The sequence below is a fragment of the Danio rerio genome, chromosome 20 (assembly GCF_052040795.2).
Source record: "Danio rerio strain M-AB ecotype USA chromosome 20, GRCz13ab, whole genome shotgun sequence".
Taxonomy (NCBI): Eukaryota; Metazoa; Chordata; class Actinopteri; order Cypriniformes; family Danionidae; genus Danio; species Danio rerio.
The window spans coordinates 50,183,564-50,201,469 of NC_141040.1; the positions used below are offsets into that span (position 1 = coordinate 50,183,564).

The 17,906-nt window shown below is 37.6% G+C and overlaps 1 protein-coding gene and 1 long non-coding RNA gene across 5 annotated transcripts in view; one reads left to right on the forward strand and one right to left on the reverse strand.

Moving 5' to 3' along the window:
* fermt1 (FERM domain containing kindlin 1) overlaps positions 1–13,382 on the reverse strand; it is a 211,495-nt gene extending 198,113 nt beyond the window's left edge. For 2 of the 4 annotated variants that reach the window (XM_087298801.1, XM_087298800.1), the window contains exons 1-2: positions 13,261–13,382; positions 3,669–3,735 (exon numbers count right to left, since the gene is read on the reverse strand). The gene's annotated coding sequence lies outside the window, so the exon portion shown is untranslated. The remainder of the gene's footprint in view (positions 1–3,668; positions 3,736–13,260) is intronic. The other 2 variants (XM_087298803.1, XM_087298802.1) reach the window with 1 other exon arrangement.
* LOC147839464 (uncharacterized) overlaps positions 1–16,897 on the forward strand; it is a 44,209-nt gene extending 27,312 nt beyond the window's left edge. The window contains exons 2-3 of the long non-coding RNA XR_015519115.1: positions 15,228–15,850; positions 16,161–16,897. This is a non-coding gene — a long non-coding RNA (uncharacterized LOC147839464). The remainder of the gene's footprint in view (positions 1–15,227; positions 15,851–16,160) is intronic.
* The last annotated feature ends 1,009 nt before the right edge of the window (positions 16,898–17,906 follow it).

Sequence of the window (17,906 nt, forward strand, 5' to 3'; positions counted from 1 at the left end):
TATATATATATATATATATATATATATATATATATATATATATATATATATATATATATATATATATATATATATATTACTGTACTCAAATGGCCTCCACAGTCACCAGATCTCAATCTGATAGAGCACCTTTGGGATGTGTGAAAGAGGAGATTCGCATCATGGATGTGCAGCTGACAAATCTGCATCACATCTGTGTAATGCTATCATGTCAATATGGACCAAAATCTCTGAGGATTATTTCTAGTACCTTGTTAAATCTATACCACAAAGGATCACGGCAGTTCTGAAGGCAAAGGTGGGTCCAACTAGGTACTAGTAAGGTACCTAATAAAGTGGCCAGTAGGTGTATATTAATATTGTTATTTGCTGTTGCAGTCTTGGCCTAGTCACTCTGTAATTCCCATTCCCAAATCGGTCTTATTTTATATTGGAAGTAGCTTTAAAACACACAGCATTTGAGCTTAATAAAGCATCAACTTCTACAGCTCCATTCACAGACACGATGCATCCCAATACCTGCCCACACCGCAGCTGATGTCCGAGAATTATTGCTTTTGGAAACTTAAACCCAGTAGGAGAGCTCTCATACACATAATTACACTCGTTTTAAAAGCAGATTATAGGATTGACGCGTAAATACGAGGTTGCCTGTGACGTCTGTCAAAGCCAGTGTCCGAGTAAAGTTAGAAACGCGAAATGTAAACGAATCAGCGAATGGAAAAAGTCAAAGTGGAAACTCTAAACATTTGCTCTTCAGAAGTCGGAAAACAGGTGCAAACAAGCTTCCCTTTAATCGGACTCTCATCGCTGGGCCAAACAGAGCTCTCTTTTCTTTTCAGCGCTGTCTAACAGAGGGGTATCCCTCGCTCAGGACGCCTCCGTTGCATAAAACAAAAAGACAGACCGAGGAAACTATGAGTGTTAGCAAAGGGAAAATGAGGAGAAAGGAAAGAACAAGACATACAAACAATGTCAGCACCGCACAAAACAATCTTCCTGCTTACTACTTTGGTCTTGGTTTTCAGTACAAACAGCTGAACTGAATTTTAAATCGAGATGAATTTACTTTAAGCTTTTAACAAATTAGGTCTTGTTTTTTTAAACAAATTGATCAAAGTTTAAGACTCAAAACCTTTATTTTTATTCAGTTGAACACAAAAGAAGATATTTTTTTAATTAATGTTGAAAATCAGTAACCATTGACTGAAAGTTAATGGTTGCCGGTTTCCAGATTTCTTTTAAAATATCTTTTAGGTTCATCAGGAAAAAAAGGACATTAAATACACTCAAAAAATGGCATTTGCTGTTTGTTTTCTTATTTAAAATGAGCTTAAACAACACAATTATTGTGCTTTTTAGGGGGACATTTTAACTATTTTGTGTTCAAACCACTTAAATCTGTAAAAACTGTTGGGTTAGCTTAGGGTTAGGTAAGTAAAAGTGAGTTTCACCTGCATTAATTCCACCCTCACTAGAAAATTCAATCTGATTGGCCTTGACCTGTACAGCGCTCAGCATATATAAGTGCACCCCTCACAAATCTATCTTTTAAATTCATATTTAATAGGAAGCTATACAAATCTGAAGCTACTCTAACAAAATAACTTACTATAACGGTCCAAAAACTAGTACACCCAAATTAATGTTATAGAAAAACAATGAATGAATGAATTTAAAAAAATAGGAAAAATCAAGAGAAGCAAAAATAAATAAATAAATAAATTGTTGAAATTTTGTAGGTTTTATTGATATTTTTTGCAATATTTAGCTTGAATTAAATTGTATTATCTTTTCATTTCTAAACATGTTTGGTGACAAAAATATTGTTTTAATAAATGTACCTGTGTTATTCGTATGCACCAAAATATTGCCAATATTCACTAAGAAATGGGTACAAATATTAATTTTCAAAATGGGGTGTACTCAATAGGCTGAGCACTGAACAAGGTTGTATGGGTACTTAATTCCTTCATGTTGTTCAAACACACATCGATAGTGGACCCTGCGTTAGATCAGTTTTCCTGAGCATTTGGCTGATTTACTAATACGCAGAATCAATAGAAAACAAATGGCTGATACAATTTCATGAATATGCTAATTAGTCCATGACATCATCAGGTCGCATTTAGTGACATTTCATGCAGCCAAATTCTCAGGAAAAACTGATTTTATTTATTAGTAAGCTAGTAAAGTTTATTTATAAAGCACATTTAACTGACCAAAGTGCTAAACAAAATAACACACACACTGTGTATTATTACTTTTATTGTATATATTTTAATAAATTTTTCTTTTTTACTAAACCTAAAAGAAGGCATTTAAGAAGATAATCTAAACTCAAAACAGGTTACAATTAGTTCTAAATTCAGCAGCTAGAATTCAGGACCCGTGCAAGAAAGCACAACCCCTATTTTGAAAAATCTGCACTGGCTTTGTGTAAGTTTTCAAATAGATTTTAAAAACCTCATGTTTGCGTCCAAGGCCTTGAATGGTCTTGCACCATAATATTTATCTGATATTTTAATCCCATACATTCTAAATTCCTTCTGAAATATTCTTCTAAAATGAGCATTTTTATCAAGCTGCTGTGTGTAGGTTCAGTCATTTCACTTTTATGGCAAAGATTAAGTTCTTTTCATGGTCTTCAAAGTGAAATAGCTCAACATAAACAAAGGAAGCAAAATTTTTCTATGGAAATTTAGGACCACACAGGTTTTTGTTTTTTTTTTTGCACAGGTTTTCACATATGAACTTATATCTTTTGTGTTTAGCAGAAGAAAGAAACTCAAGCTCAAACTCAAAATTCAGAACCACTTATGCGTGGGTAAATAGTCAGTTTTCTTCTTTGGGGTGAACTATCTCTTTAATATTTGCCATAAAAGTGAAATTACTGAACCTACACACAGAAGCTTGATGATAATGCTAATTTAGATGAAAGATTTCATACGGAATTTAGAGGCTTTTGCATCTGAACTCTTAAAGTAGGAAAAACAAAAACAAACAGAAGTCATGGTTACAAATTTTCAGCTTCAAAAATAAAACAGAAGAAAGTCAAACAGGATTGAAGCAAGTGAAGGGAGAGTAAATGATGCCGAAAAGTTAATTTGTGGGTGAACTATCCCTTTAACCGCTTTTCCCTGAAGGCGCTTGGCAACACTGGTCATAATAAGGCTTTAAAACACGTCTTCTCTGGTAAACATGACGTACAGAGCACAGAGTAGCCTAAATCTCTCCAAGTTCTGTCGCCTCTGGAACGATTTTCGCTGGAAATCCCCCTGAAGGGTCTGGGTCTTCTTGAACATATATATGTGTACGTGCTGGAGCAGGGGGTTTCCCTAAACGACATGCTTCAAACACTAAACTAGGTGCTAATGAACTAGGTCCTGACAAAGTTTACTTTCCTGGGTTGAAGCCCGACGTACAATGCTCCCATTCAGCGGCTCTCAACCGTGGAAAGTATCTGTAAGGTAATCCCGAAAGAGTTTTTTTGCGAGACCTTTTCAAAATTTTCAATATGTTTCTCCGCCTGCTATACGCTGCCAACGATAACACTAATATGCTTCAGCTGATACCAGCGATCGACGCGGAAATTTACATGAGGCAAAATGACATCCTTTCAGGAGTCTCTGGCATGAACATCTAGACTTTTCTGCCTTATTACTCACCTGGTGCTCTAACAGCCTAAATATCCCGTTCTGCAGCGCTGCCAGGGCTCCTCACTGGGCACGAGGCCTGAAACAGAACCAAGCAGCCTTTTAGTGGACCTAAATGCACTGGGCCTTATTACAGGTGCAGCTAAATGTGAATGGCAAGGCTGTTTGGCTAAAGGATTGTAGATGTTTGACGTTGCTTGTTGTTTATTTTTGCTGTTTGTGCATGTAATGAGATTTCAGACTATCGGGATGATGTCTGGTTTTGCTGGACTTGCCAATAACTACACTCTTAGACAGAACAGCAATGTCTTTCTGACAAAATGGCAACAAATCAAGGTTATTAGTGGTTAACTAAGAATTTTTTTTTTAGGATTTTAGGATTCAAATTTTTTTTCTTCAATAATTTAACAGTGCCATCAGTTTACACATTTTTACAGCCTTTTAACACCCCCTTCCCCTCTCCTTCCCAAAAGCGCAGTTACAGTAATTAGATGTTGCTATCATAAATCCAGCAAATACAGATAATGTAAACTCGATAAATAATACATTAAAGCTGCAAGCAGCGATGAAAGGGACATTGCACCCGGGCTTATCGCCGCCTGGTGGCCTTACAGGGGTGTCCAAGCTCGGTCCTGGAGCGCCGGTGTCCTGCATAGTTTAGTTCCAACCCCAATTAAACACATCCAATCCAGCTAATCAAACTCTTTTTAGGTATACTAGAAACTTCCAGGCAGGTGTGTTGAAGGAAGTTAGAGCTAAACTATGTAGGACACTGGCCCTCCAGGACCGAGTTTGGACACCCCTGCGTTAGGATGACAGAGAACAATGGACAATAATAAAGTTGATAAACATAAAAAACCAGACAATAGCCCCTTTCACACAGTGATTCCGGTAAATATCTGGAAAATTTCCGGAAAGACTTTACCTGTATTTTCAAAAAAGCGCTGTTCACAAAGGCGAGGACGTTACGGAAATTTTCCGGAAAAGAGCATTCACACATCCATTCCAAAATACCGGTAAATTCTGACATCATTAACCACAAATGAGCTTTAAATGGCTGCGCTTGTATTTGTAAACATTTTACTAAATTACAAACTCTGTGGATGATCAATATTGTGAATATGTGCGTGTGCAGGCGCTCACAGGCTGTTTCACAGGCACACGCAAAGCTTGAAGGTAAACAAACAATGGCTTATCATAAGCATCTCATCGATGATTATTTACACAGTTGGCATTAAGAAGAACATATAAACGTGATCTGACTAACTTCTAGCAGCTAAATGTGTCTGGAAAAATATTCAAAAGCTTTTATCCTAACAAACCGCGCGGACGTAAATGCGTCTGACTGTTGTGATTGGCTAAAGCAGACGTCTCACGTCAGCACGTTCTAGACGTGCACGCGCTTATTAAGGGAATCTTCCTTCTGCATTCACACAGCGCAGCATTCCGGCAAATTACCGGTAATGTTACAACTTCTCTTTCCGGAAAATAGCCAGAACGATTTTACCGGTATTTTCAAAAAGGACCTGTTCACACATACAACCTTTCAATTTTCAGGAAAGGTCTGTATGTGTGAAAGGGGCTAATGTTAGATTTCGTGTCGTTCATACTTCTGTCAGCAGGTGGCGCTATGACTGAGTGGATTTTCACATGTAAATGTCTTCAGTATAGTACTATAATCAAAGTTGTGGTATTTGGGGCAGACTGGACATAGTAAGCCTGAGCTAAAACAGCTCGCTTTACCATGGCGAAACACAGAGTTTTATTGTCAGGCCACCATGGACACGCCTTTAGACAAAAACTTTAGTTTACACAAAATATAATCCCTAGAGCTTTCAGGTAACACATCCCAAATTTGGTGCTGATATGATCAGATTTTTAGGAGGTGTTTGTTAGACTGTAAAATAAGTCATTTTCTGTTGCCAATACGTGGCTATGATTGTAACTGGATATTGGCATGGAAACGTGTTCAGGTCAAACGTGTGGATTCTGATTTTCAGATCAGACAATGCATGCCTGGACATTTTTAAAATGAACCGCCAACTATTCCAGCAAATGTTTTAGACATACGTTTGCCCTTCCAGCTGCAACCCAGTACAGGGGAAACACCAATACACACTCATTTATAACCACACTCATACACAGGGCCATAGAAGCGACCTAGGCAGCTGCCTAGGGCGGCAGAATAGAGAGGGCGGCGTCCGCAACACTACCCTCACCACCCGCACCCTCAGTTATATCCGCGTCTAGGGTAGCAGAATAGAGAGAGCAGCGTCTGCAACACTACCCTCACCACCCGCACCCCCAGCTATATCCGCGTTTAGGGCGGCAGAATATTGAGGGTGGCGTCTGCCACACTACCCTCACCACCCGCGTCCTCAGTTATATCCGCGTCTAGGGCAGCAGAATAGAGAGGGCTGCGTCCGCGACACTTCCCTCACTACCCGCGCCCTCAGTTATATGCACATCTAGGGCAGCAGAATAGAGAGGGCAGCGTCCACGACACTACCCTCACCACCCGCGCCCTCAGTTATATCCACATCTAGGGCAGCAGAATAGAGAGGGTGGCGTCCGCGACATTACCCTCACCACCCACGCCCTCAGTTATATCCACATCTAGGGCAGCAGAATAGAGAGGGTGGCGTCCGCGACATTACCCTCACCACCCACGCCCTCAGTTATATCCACATCTAGGGCAGCAGAATAGAGAGGGTGGCGTCCGCGACACTACCCTCACCACCAGCGCCCTCAGTTAAATCCGCGTCTAGGGCGGCAGAATAGAGAGGGCAATGTCGGCTACAATTCCCTCACCACCCGCGCCCTCAGTTATATCTGCTTCTAGGGCGGCAGAATAGAGAGGGTGGCGTCCGCGACACTTCCCTCACCACCGCGCCCTCAGTTATATCCGCGTCTGGGGCGGCAAAATAGCGAGGGCGGCGTCCGCGACACTACCCTCACCATCCGCGCCCTCAGTTATACCTCGCCCCACTTTCACTTTAGAGTTGAGGGCGGCATGATTGTCCTTTGCCTAGAGCGGCAGTTCAGCTTGCTCCAGCTCTGCTCATACACTATGGCCAATTTAGTTTATTCAATTCACCTATACTACATGTCTTTGGACTGTGGGGGAAACCGGAGCACCCAGAGGAAACCCATGTGAACACAGGGAAAACATGTATTCTCCACAGAGAAATGCCAACTGACCCAGCCAGGACTTGAACCAGCGACCTTCCTGCTATTAGGTGACAGTGCTAACCACTGAGCCACCGTGCTTGAATATTAATCAAACAGTGGGCTCAGCCAAGTCTGAATTAATCACATGACCCTTGATGACATATCTGACAGACGTACTCCCTCAGCTGAAATAACATCGCTCCCTTTTAACACTCTTCACTGTTTTGCATTTAGACTGCATTCGGCGCACCGCACACATTGCCAAGCTACGCGCAGCCAGACCTGACTGTCAGATCACATAATACATTGACTTATATTTATCTCCGGCATGTTAAAAAAAAAAAAAAAAGTGTGTTGCTCACAGAAGGGAGACGACGTCGGCAGAAGAGAAACCGCAATCTATCTGGCAGATTACCTCCATCAAAACATATGGGCCTGCTCATCCATATCTTTCTAGGCCACAGAGATATAAAACACCAGCGGCTCCTTTCTGAACTATAAGCTGCTAAACAGTAGCTGTGATAATTCAACATGTGATATCCCTTTGCAGAGCACCTCTATATCTTTAGGGGGCGATGAGAAAGGTACGGTGGGTCTTTTGCGAATACGTCAAGCTGTATTTATGGCTTTCTAACCTGACGTGCTGCAAAGTTATATTTATATCAGATGGTTCCATGCGAGCGGAGGCTGTGGGACTTGGCTGATTTTGATGGAAAGTTAAGATCTGCGAGCGGAAGACGTTAATTGAAAATGCATGCAGACCTTTGGATTTCTTCTCTTTTTTTCTCTCCTGAATCTGTGTGTGTGTGTGTGTGTGTGTGTGTGTGTGTGTGTTTATGTTGTACGTGTAGGGGTGGGAAATGGTGCATGCATGTATTTCGGTGTTTGTAACATACACCTGGCCCCTGTAGTGGTTTCATAAAATTTGATGGAAAGATCTATAAGCAGAGACATGGGTTTGACTTTTTAATAAACTGACAAGAGATCCTACGTTCATGCAAACAAACAATTAATTACGAAAATAAAAAGGTCATTTATAGAGGATAAACAGACTTAGAGACCATTCAGTTTAATAACCATCAGATTTTTAATCTTATATAGATCATATACACATTCTATTAGCGTTTTATAAGTAATCTACTATAGATTTTCTATTAAAACACAGGTCTGAGGCTCTATTTTGACTTTCTGTAAACTAAGGACGCGCAAAATTTTGACTGATGTAGGATTACATTGTTTGTGGCTGATAATTGTCCATATAATACACTAAAAACTAAACAAAAAAAAAGCAATCATTTTAATGCTACCAACAAAGGGCTACATTTTTAAAATGAGTCTATTTAAATTTCTGGAGATCTACGAGGCCTTATGATGCCGTTCCTTTTCGCGCTAGCCTTATATATATTACATGGTACTTTGTCCTGTACTTGTTGATATTGTGTTTGCTTATGTCTGTTTCACCCAAACATTTGTTACACTCCTCCCCCTTGACTGACCTCCTTTGAGATCATAACAGTAACCTTTGATTTGGCCCGCTATCCCATCTGAAAAGAGAATTAGAATAATGGGAGGGTTGGGTTTGCCTTTAACAGGGATGCCTTTAACAGAGATTGTCATTTCTAATTTAACCTCTTAAGGCCCAATGTTTTTTTTTTTTACATGCATTTTTTATTTCTCTTTGCTATTTCGGCTTATTGGAACTTAATTAGAATAAAACCTAAGTCTTTTGATATGATGTACTTTTAGAGAAAAATGGACTCGTGGTCCGAATTTACAGAAAACATGACTGTTTTTGAATGCATATATAACAATTTTTTTTTTGCATGTTTTGACTATCAGAGAGTAAAAACAACATTTTGGCCAGTTAAAAATAGGGTTTGGGATATTTCATATGCTGCAAAACAGTTGCAGGATGACACTGTATGTCTGTAACAAAATATAAAACATTAAAAGTGTTTTAAATAGCTACTTAAGAGCTAAAATGTACTAAGCTAACTAAGCCCTAGGAGGTTAATGTAACCTTTTGTTTGTTTGTTGAATTGTTGTTCTACCAAAAAAGCCAACTAAAATGAAATGTTTCAATTAAATGTTGTATATGAATCAGATTTTTAAAAATGTAAACACTGTCAGTCGAAGATAGCGGACTATGCACAAGGCATTGCAGCCTCACCCATGTATTCAGAATTGAGTGTTCGAAATGTGTTCGAAATGTGTTTATGTTTTTATTGCAGGAAGTTCATTATAAAATGCTAAAAAAATATAATTATTAGTATGAATAAAGTATTTTTTTCTATCTATTTCATAAAAACTAATACATTAGGGCATTACCATGGCAGCTTTAATGGTATATTTACCTTTGGTCCACCACCCTCAATCAAGTTTGGTTTTTGGCCTCCTAAAAGCAAGTTTGGGCGCCCCTGTACTAGTGAATCAGCAGTCCATGTGGGAATTTATATGGGAGCCAATGAATAATTTTGTCAGGGCAAGTAAAAAAAGAATTAGAAAAAATGGACCACATGCTCAATACTGAACACTGAGCAATGCATTACGCTTAAAGCTTTGTCACAACTATGAACATATTAGCATTGGTGGCGCTAGCAGGAGGCCGGATGAATCATCAACATTTTAGGTTTGTTTTCCCAGAAGACAAAGCCTATAAAAAGGCTAAAACTGACAACCTTAAAGCTAACCGGCATGAAACACCCGCCACAAAACTCTAATTCGGATTTCATGGGGTCTTTAAATGTCAAGCGGCTTGACTTTTACTACGCATTATTCAAACATCTGCTCGAACCCAGCCGGCACATTGTGTGTCTGTGGGCCAGAAAACATCATCGCTGACCAAATGGCAGAGTGCGGCATCTCAGGTGCAAAACCAGGACGGACTGTCGCAGCGCCAAGCATGAAACCTCTCCAAACCCAGAGCTTGACTCATAAAGCCGTCCTGAGCTGCGTGCGAGAGAAAGGTCAGGTTGGATTTGCATTCATAGAAAAAGGGAAAGAATGAAAGAACGAATGAGGGGAAAAGCGCTGTGCAGCGGATCGGCCTTTCATGAATGGAGCATTGTAATGCACGGCGGCCTCGTCAGTGAATGTTTTCAATTCCATTTGATCCTGTAGTACGGCTGCTAATTGGTGAAGCGTGTTCCACAGGTCAGCGCGAGGTTTCTCTTTCCACAGACGCACACTGCTCCCTCTGTAGAGAAAACGGAGCAAACGGGCCACGGGCCACCGTTTGGATGCTCAGAGAGTGATTTACAGTCTCGTAACGGTCAGAAAATAGCTGCACGGCAAATTGTTGTTTTATCAGTTCGTTTGTTTTTTACAATATTGAATCATTATGACAAAAAAAATTAAAAAAGAAACAGTTACTTAAGAAAAATTACCTGTTAAAACTTGCTTCCTGAAAAATAAATCAGAATTTTATACTTTAAAAAAAGGCTGGCAATAGAGGGCAGAGCTATTGTAGAATTATAAAAGAGAAAAGGAAAAAATCCCTTACATCATTTTCAAACACTTTCTCAAGTCAGGGTTGTTGTTGTTTTTATCCTTGAACAACTATTGAAGTTTTTGTAAATAATTTAAATGGGTTTTAAAATTTCCCTTGGTTTTATAATTAAAGATAATAATAATTCAATTTAAATGATTTCAAGTATTTTGTTGTGCGCTTTTTGTCCTTTTGTCCCATTTGTAAAAAAATATATAATGAAATGAAATAATTAATTGGAACTACGAAACTATGTACCTTAAACCAAATAATGTTTAAGGTATTATATTTATGGGCAATATCACACGAGTAGCAGTGTGATATGGCTGGATATCTGCACTGATGGGAGGTAGAATAAAAACGTAGAATTTTTCTCCCTCTAAAGGTTTATTATGCAGTCTCTGTGGTAGAACATCAACCATCTTTGCTCTGCTTAATGACAAGCTGATGGCCACCAATGCGCTGAATCTCCGAAATAATAAATAAAGTAGGCACTATCCTTACAAATAAACTGCATAGTTGCAATCCAAACAACTACATTCTCAACTAAACAGCCTCAAATGTACATTATAGTGTCCAACAGCTGAGTTTATCGATCTGCTGTCACTAAGTGGGCGGAGTAATACACAAGGGTGAGGACGCTGTATGAATGCTGTTACTGCAGAATAACGCATGGCTACCATATACGTATATGGCTACCACAATAATTTTAGTTGGCATAAAATTATTGAGCTGTGTAGTACTGACACTTAAATTTCCCAAAATAAATGTGGTCTTTTAGATTTTGTATTAAAAATGAGATTCATTCACCAATCTGTTGCATCTGACCTAAAATTGTAACATGGTGTGAAGCAAATGTTATTTTACATAAAACTAAAATGGACACACTTATTGTGAAGTTACTAACATCACCATAAATCTTTATAGTAAGATTTTGTTCTTTACAGCATTTTGTTTTTGTGCAGATCTATGTTGTAAATGAAACGATGTAATGTAAATGAATGAGCTATTATGTAAATCATGTCACACCACTAGTGAGCATATCAGATACAGAGCTGATTAGTTGAAAATTAAAAAAGTCTGAACTACTCTCTTGACATTCCAAACCACTCCAGAGATGATGTGGATTGTGGACTTTATCATTATGATGTAAAAATGATTGCCCAATCAAAATATAGATCATTATTTCTCAACCATGTTCCTGGAGGACCACCAGGTCTGCACAATTTCAAAGTCTCCTTAACCAAACACACCTGATGCAGATCATCATTAGCAGAGACTGAAAGACCTGTAATAGGTGTGACAGACAAGGGTGATATCCAAGACATGCAGTGCTGTAGTTGGTATTTTTTTCTCTTTACACAAATGAACTTAAGATCCAGGATTTAGGTTTTATGTTATTTAAATATGCAGATGATATGGCACTTGTAGGCCGGTTGACTAAATTAGGAAAAGAAGGAGATACCTTGTACTATAATTATATACATTTGCTTCAAAGTTGGGTGTAAAAGGAGTGCACTGGAGATCAATTTTAATAAAACCAAGGAAATGATAAATAGCAGAAAAAAACTAGTACATAGTCAAGGGTTGAAACCTCTGGTCCTTGAGGGACATGAAATAGAGACAGTTGGATGTTTTAATTATTTAGGAACATTTACTGATAGTGGATTAACATTTACTGCGAATGCAGAGTGCATTTTTAAATGATTGCATGGTACGGACTGTTGCCAATTAGGGAAAAGCAAAAACTGTGTTGAGTAGTGAAAATTGCCAGTGCAATTGTAGGTAAAGCACAAAGATGACCAAATGAAATTTATTCAATGAGAATTAAACAGAAAGCACATGTCATTATTAAAGATTATTCCCATCGCTTAAATATTACATTTCAGCTCTAGCCATCAAAAAGACATTTTAGGCAACCTCAAGTTAAGAAAAATGTGTATCAAATGTCCTTTGTGCCGAGTGCGATTAGAATTTTAAATACTGAGTTCTAAGTATGTATAGGGTTTTACATTGAGTTTTTAAAGTGATATATGGGATAACGTTGAATGTATTTGTGTTGTCTGTTTTTTCTGTGATGTGTTTAATGTGAACGCTGATGTGGTTGTGTGGTGAAGCCAAAGATAAATTTCCACTTGTGGACAATTGAGAAAGTAAAAGTAAATAAAAGTAAAGTACTCCAGTAACGTGGTTGAGAAACACTGATAGTGTCACACCATATGATACCCATTTTATGGACAAAATGTATTTGGCCTTTCTTTAAAATCATGTACTTTATCATCAGCATTTAATGAGTCCAATAAAAAAGCCTAATTATGTTACTTAAACTCTGACTTTTTCAATTATTTATACTATGCTGAGATATATTGTTATATTAGTAAGATCACATGTCGCTCAGACATTCAACCACATGATAATTTTGATATTTAGATAAAAAAAATTAAGTACAGATCTGTAAACATCATCTAAAGCTATATTAATAGCTGTAATAACTAGTCAGAGGAACAACATAAAGGTATATCTTTTAAACAAATACTCATTTTTATTGTGTGACATCATGGACAGGTAAAAATGTTAAGTCAACAACCCATATTGCTTTTTCCCCTGTAAATTATTTTCTGTTTTAATAGATTTAGTTTTAATTAACTTTAACAACCCTTCCCTTCTTTATTTTCTTGATTTATTTGCACTGGAAAACAAGAGGGGGGATCCTTTTGCAATGGAATTTGTGGTTTCCGTACCACGTGTCACAAACAACAAAGATGTAACTATTTTTGGGGTGAACTGTCCCTTTAACAATCAAGGTGCGCGTGCACCGGTTTGTTTGCCTCGGATAACAAACAATTAGATCGCTATATCTGGAGTTTAAGCAGAAACACACGTCCAGCAAAAAAAAAAAGTGCCTGTTCTACAGTGTTTGCATCCTTTAGTTCTAGCATCACTCACCCCTTCACCTCTATCTCTTCTCTGCTTCCTCAAGAGCGACTGGAGTTGGATTACGGCTCTAATATAAAGCAGGTGTATCTCTCAGCGTCAGTTGCAGTTGCACGCACATGGGAAGTAAACGCAGAGAAGCTCCAGTCATGTGTGTGAATGAAGCGTCTCTGGCTCTCCTGCAGGTTTACACCGACACCTTCTGGTCACTTCGTGAACTGCATATCTTCATCACTTCCGAACAGGTTAAATAAACAAGAGTATTCAAAATGTTAAATTACTAAATAAATTAAATATTTAGATTAGATTCATTTAAAATTTAGAGTACCCTGAAAAAAGTCTATCACAAGTGAGATTCACAGATTCACAAGTGTTTTCCGCTTAATTACAGGTTGTGAGTTACCTTATGGGATGTTGATCTCTGCCCAGTCGACTTTTGATGTTGAAAATTCAATTCTACAGTTTAATAAAGTAACTTTTATTGCAATTTTAATAGTTTGAAGTAGTGTAAGAAATAATATATAGAGAAATAAGTGACAGAAAATGTCAATAGTATCTGGATGTCAACTTGGACTTGCAAGCTAAGACTGCATATCTCAGTCTAGTAATGTTAGACCCAATGCACTCAATGGAGCAAGTGACATCACTGTGAGGGGTGGGGTTAGTGGTGGGGATGGGTATGCACATTAAAAGCATTGATGCACCTGAGCTTGCAACTGCACCGAGTCTGCATCCAGATGCTGTTCAAAAATGTACTGGCAATTTATTAGTTTATTAGTTTTTGTACTGTAATTTAAGACACCAACCCAGACAATATATCTCTTTAAACTATTAAAATGTTAGTAAAAGTCAGTTTTTCCAACTTTTTAGGGTTTCAGAGTTGTTGGAAAAAATATCAAGGTCTCATATTACAATTCAAAAGCATAAATAAAAGGGGAAAGACTAAAAAATAAAACCATGAATAGAATCATGAATTTTTTACACTGCACTAAGTTCAATTCTGCACCTTTAGATCTGTGTTAAAGGGACAGTTCACCCAAAAAAATAAAATTCTGTCATTTACTCATGGACATCCATAGGAAAAAAATATTTTGGAAATAAATACTTGTTTTTTCCCCACTTTCATCAGTATATTTTTCTTTGTGTTCAACATAATAAAGAACAAAAAATGTGGAGGATGTGATAAATAATGACAAGAGCTTTTATTTTGAACTATACCTTTAAAATGACACACAAACTGTAGATGGCGCCAGTGTTGCCAACTTAGCAACTTTGTCACTATATTTAGCAACTTTTCAGACCCCTTAGCGACAAATAAAAAAAAAATTGACTAGCATCAAATCTATTGAATTTTTTAATTCATTTGAATAGAATCTCATCCATCTGTACTGTACCGTTCCAACTCTTCTCTACGAGCTGTAGGTGATGCCGTCGGCCCCATCCTCAGGGTTGTTGCTAGATCAGATATGATTGCGGCTGCAATAATTTATATTATTTATAAAAAATTCTCTTTAATTGTATTTTATTAACGTCTACCCCAACCCTAAACCCAACCATCACAGTAATGTAAAAACAGTAGTACATAGTATTAATGTAGTAAATTAATCAATAAATTGTATTTTTTTAATAGTCCCACCACAAACCCAACCACAGTACTGTAAAAATATAAATTATTGTTATACAGTATCACAAAAATGATGCTATGTTGATGCGCATATCACACTTCCGGCCAGCCGTGTATCCGATCTAGACTTTACCCTCCCCCGGCTCAGTCACTCACATGTGGCCCAGTACCACACAGCCGTCTCTCACACCTGCAGCCCAAGAGCAAATTGCTGCTCTGCGTATCAACGGCAAATGATTTAGCACCGCGAGTGTGAGGTATTTCCCTTATACAGTCAAACCAATCTGCTTTACTTTTCTTTTGAATTTGGCAATTTAATTTGACTGTTTATTCTTTTCTTGTTCGTAATCACCAGTGTTAATTTCGTTGACGAAGACTATGACGAAAAATATTCGTCAACGAACATTTTTTACAGAAGAAAACTAAATAAAAACTAAATAAAAAGTCAGATACGATGACGAAGACGATGACGAAATTTAACTGACACTTTAGTCAACGAATAAAAACGAGAGGAAAATGTTGGGGCGGGACGAATGGAGAAGAGATCCAATAAGAACTACCCTTTTGTGGGGAAATCCAATCAGAGCAAATCTTTTGAGGGCAGGTTGGTCTTGGCAAAGCCATTTTCAAAACAAAAGCCGCGGTTTTCAAGTTATGATGACGTTTGTTATACATTATATTTAGTTACACATTATACTTGGTTACAAAGCGTTGGTTAATTTAAGTTGACTTTTCTCGTTAGCAACACGCTAAAGTTTTGTTCACTCGGTCCGAGGGCAGCGTCTCATGAACAGACAGACAGAAATGTCAGAGCTTGGTCTAGGACGAAAACGAAGAATTGACATCTGGTCAAACTTCACATATGACAACAAGGACAACAAGAGCGTCTGTAAACCATGTGGAGTAAAAATCGCTGGGAAAAACACCACCAACTTGAAGCGACGTTTACAGACGGCTCATCCAGAAATCCACACCAAGGTAAGCATAAACGCTAACGTTAAGGTTATCCTATAAGATAAACCACCGTGATTCTGCTAAACTTGGAATAAAATTGAAGCCAAAGGAAATTAACTTTAAATAGTATTGATTAAACGAATTGTCTCGCTGAATTAATTAATATAAATATGTGTACTATTATAATAGATGTTGTGGTGATATGACTCGACAAAAGGTGTGTGTGTGTGTGTGTGTGTGTGTGTGTGTGTGTGTGTGTGTGTGTGTGTGTGTGTTATATGGCAAGAAAGAAGAAAATATCACAACTTTGTATATCATTTATATATCCTCATAGATACAGAAGATGTCTGATGACCATGGGCCAGGTGGAAATAAAGCTAGTGATGCTACTAGTACAACACAGCAGCAGGCCATCTCAGATTTCCTAAGGTCTTCAAAGTACAAGACTGAATCAAAGGAACAACAGACCAAGGAGCAGGCCATAGCTAGATGGATTGGACGGACAGGTTTACCACTCACAACAATTGAGGATGAGGACTTTGTGCTAATGATGGGGATGATAGATGGGAGACTAACAGTTCCAAAGAAAACTAAAATTAGCAATTTAATTAAAACACAGTATGAATGCTGTACTTTATCTTGAAAGAATGTCATATGCGTTTCATATAATTCAGGGACAATGCATATCACAAATGCATATTGTTCAGGGAGAGCAGGTCTTGTGGTTATTTTTTGTGAAAAAGACTCATGTTTTTGACATGTAATAAAATGTTTTTATTACAACAATTAGATATGTGCCTGTATTCTATATATGCTTCCATATATTATATTATACTTACAATTACATGAATTATGGAGAAAAATCTGCTAATATTTGGTCTACTAAAACTAGACTAAGACTAATAGACTTAAGACTAAACTAAGACTAAAACTCTTATGATATTTAGTCAACTAAACTAGACTAAGACTAAAAGATTTCAGATGACTAAAATAGGACTAAAACTAAATGGTGTATTATTCCAAAGACTAAGACTAAGACTAAATCAGAATTTGCTGTCAAAATTAACACTGGTAATCACAGATATTTTAGTCACAGTTTCTGAACTTTTTTTTTACTAATAAGTCAAAGAGATTACTGCAAATTCACTGAACATCTATACTGATATACTGTATTCGTTTATTTATTTATTTTTAAGCTTAGTCCCTTTCTTAATCAGGGGTTGCCACAGTGGAATGAACTGCCAATTTATCCAGCATATGTTTTACTCAGCGGATGCCCTTCCGGCTGCAACCCATCACTGGGAAACACCCATACACTCATTTATAGTGCAAATATCAATACCCAGTGGCGATGCTAGACCCCATTTACTGGGGCAAAATCCCAGTGCCCCAGTAAATGCTATGAGATTTCCTTTTTGTGCAAGTGTATTTATTAGTAGAAGTAATTCTGGAATAAAAATGTTATTCTCTATGTGCAACCGAGCCAACGCTGATGAAAGCAATGTAGTTTAAACAAAAAGCAAACTGAAGTATGCATAGTGAAAATCATGCGTTGTGAAACTGGCATAACCGCCTTTAATGCAGAGGTGTTAACCTAAAGTTCAAATAATGATGATGATGATCTTATTTTGACAGCGTGGCTCTTGATAGATTTTTTCATATGAAGCAGAAAGGAGGGATGATGAGTCAGGGAGGTAAAATTTAATAAACCTAATTCTCGACCATGTGTCAAGACAACAACAGATAATTCTATATAACATCTCTTTTGTATTCTATAGTATGTATAGTATAAAGTATGTGCCTTTGCTAAATCTGCGGGTGGTTTTAAGGTGGTTAGTTAAACATATCAGTGCTAGCTAATATTTTTCTAAAATACCCAAGCAAATTATTTAAATTATAAGTTTTTTTATATAAAATTAAATCAGCCTTATTGAGTTTACAGCAAGCCAATAAACTCATTTTAATTGTCATTTCAGTAAAAACCTCTAAAGGATTTTTACCACTTCCTCATTTCAAGTTTCGTTTTACTCATTACAGCTCCTATAATGAAACGCCCACTCAGGAAGCCATGAAGAATGAT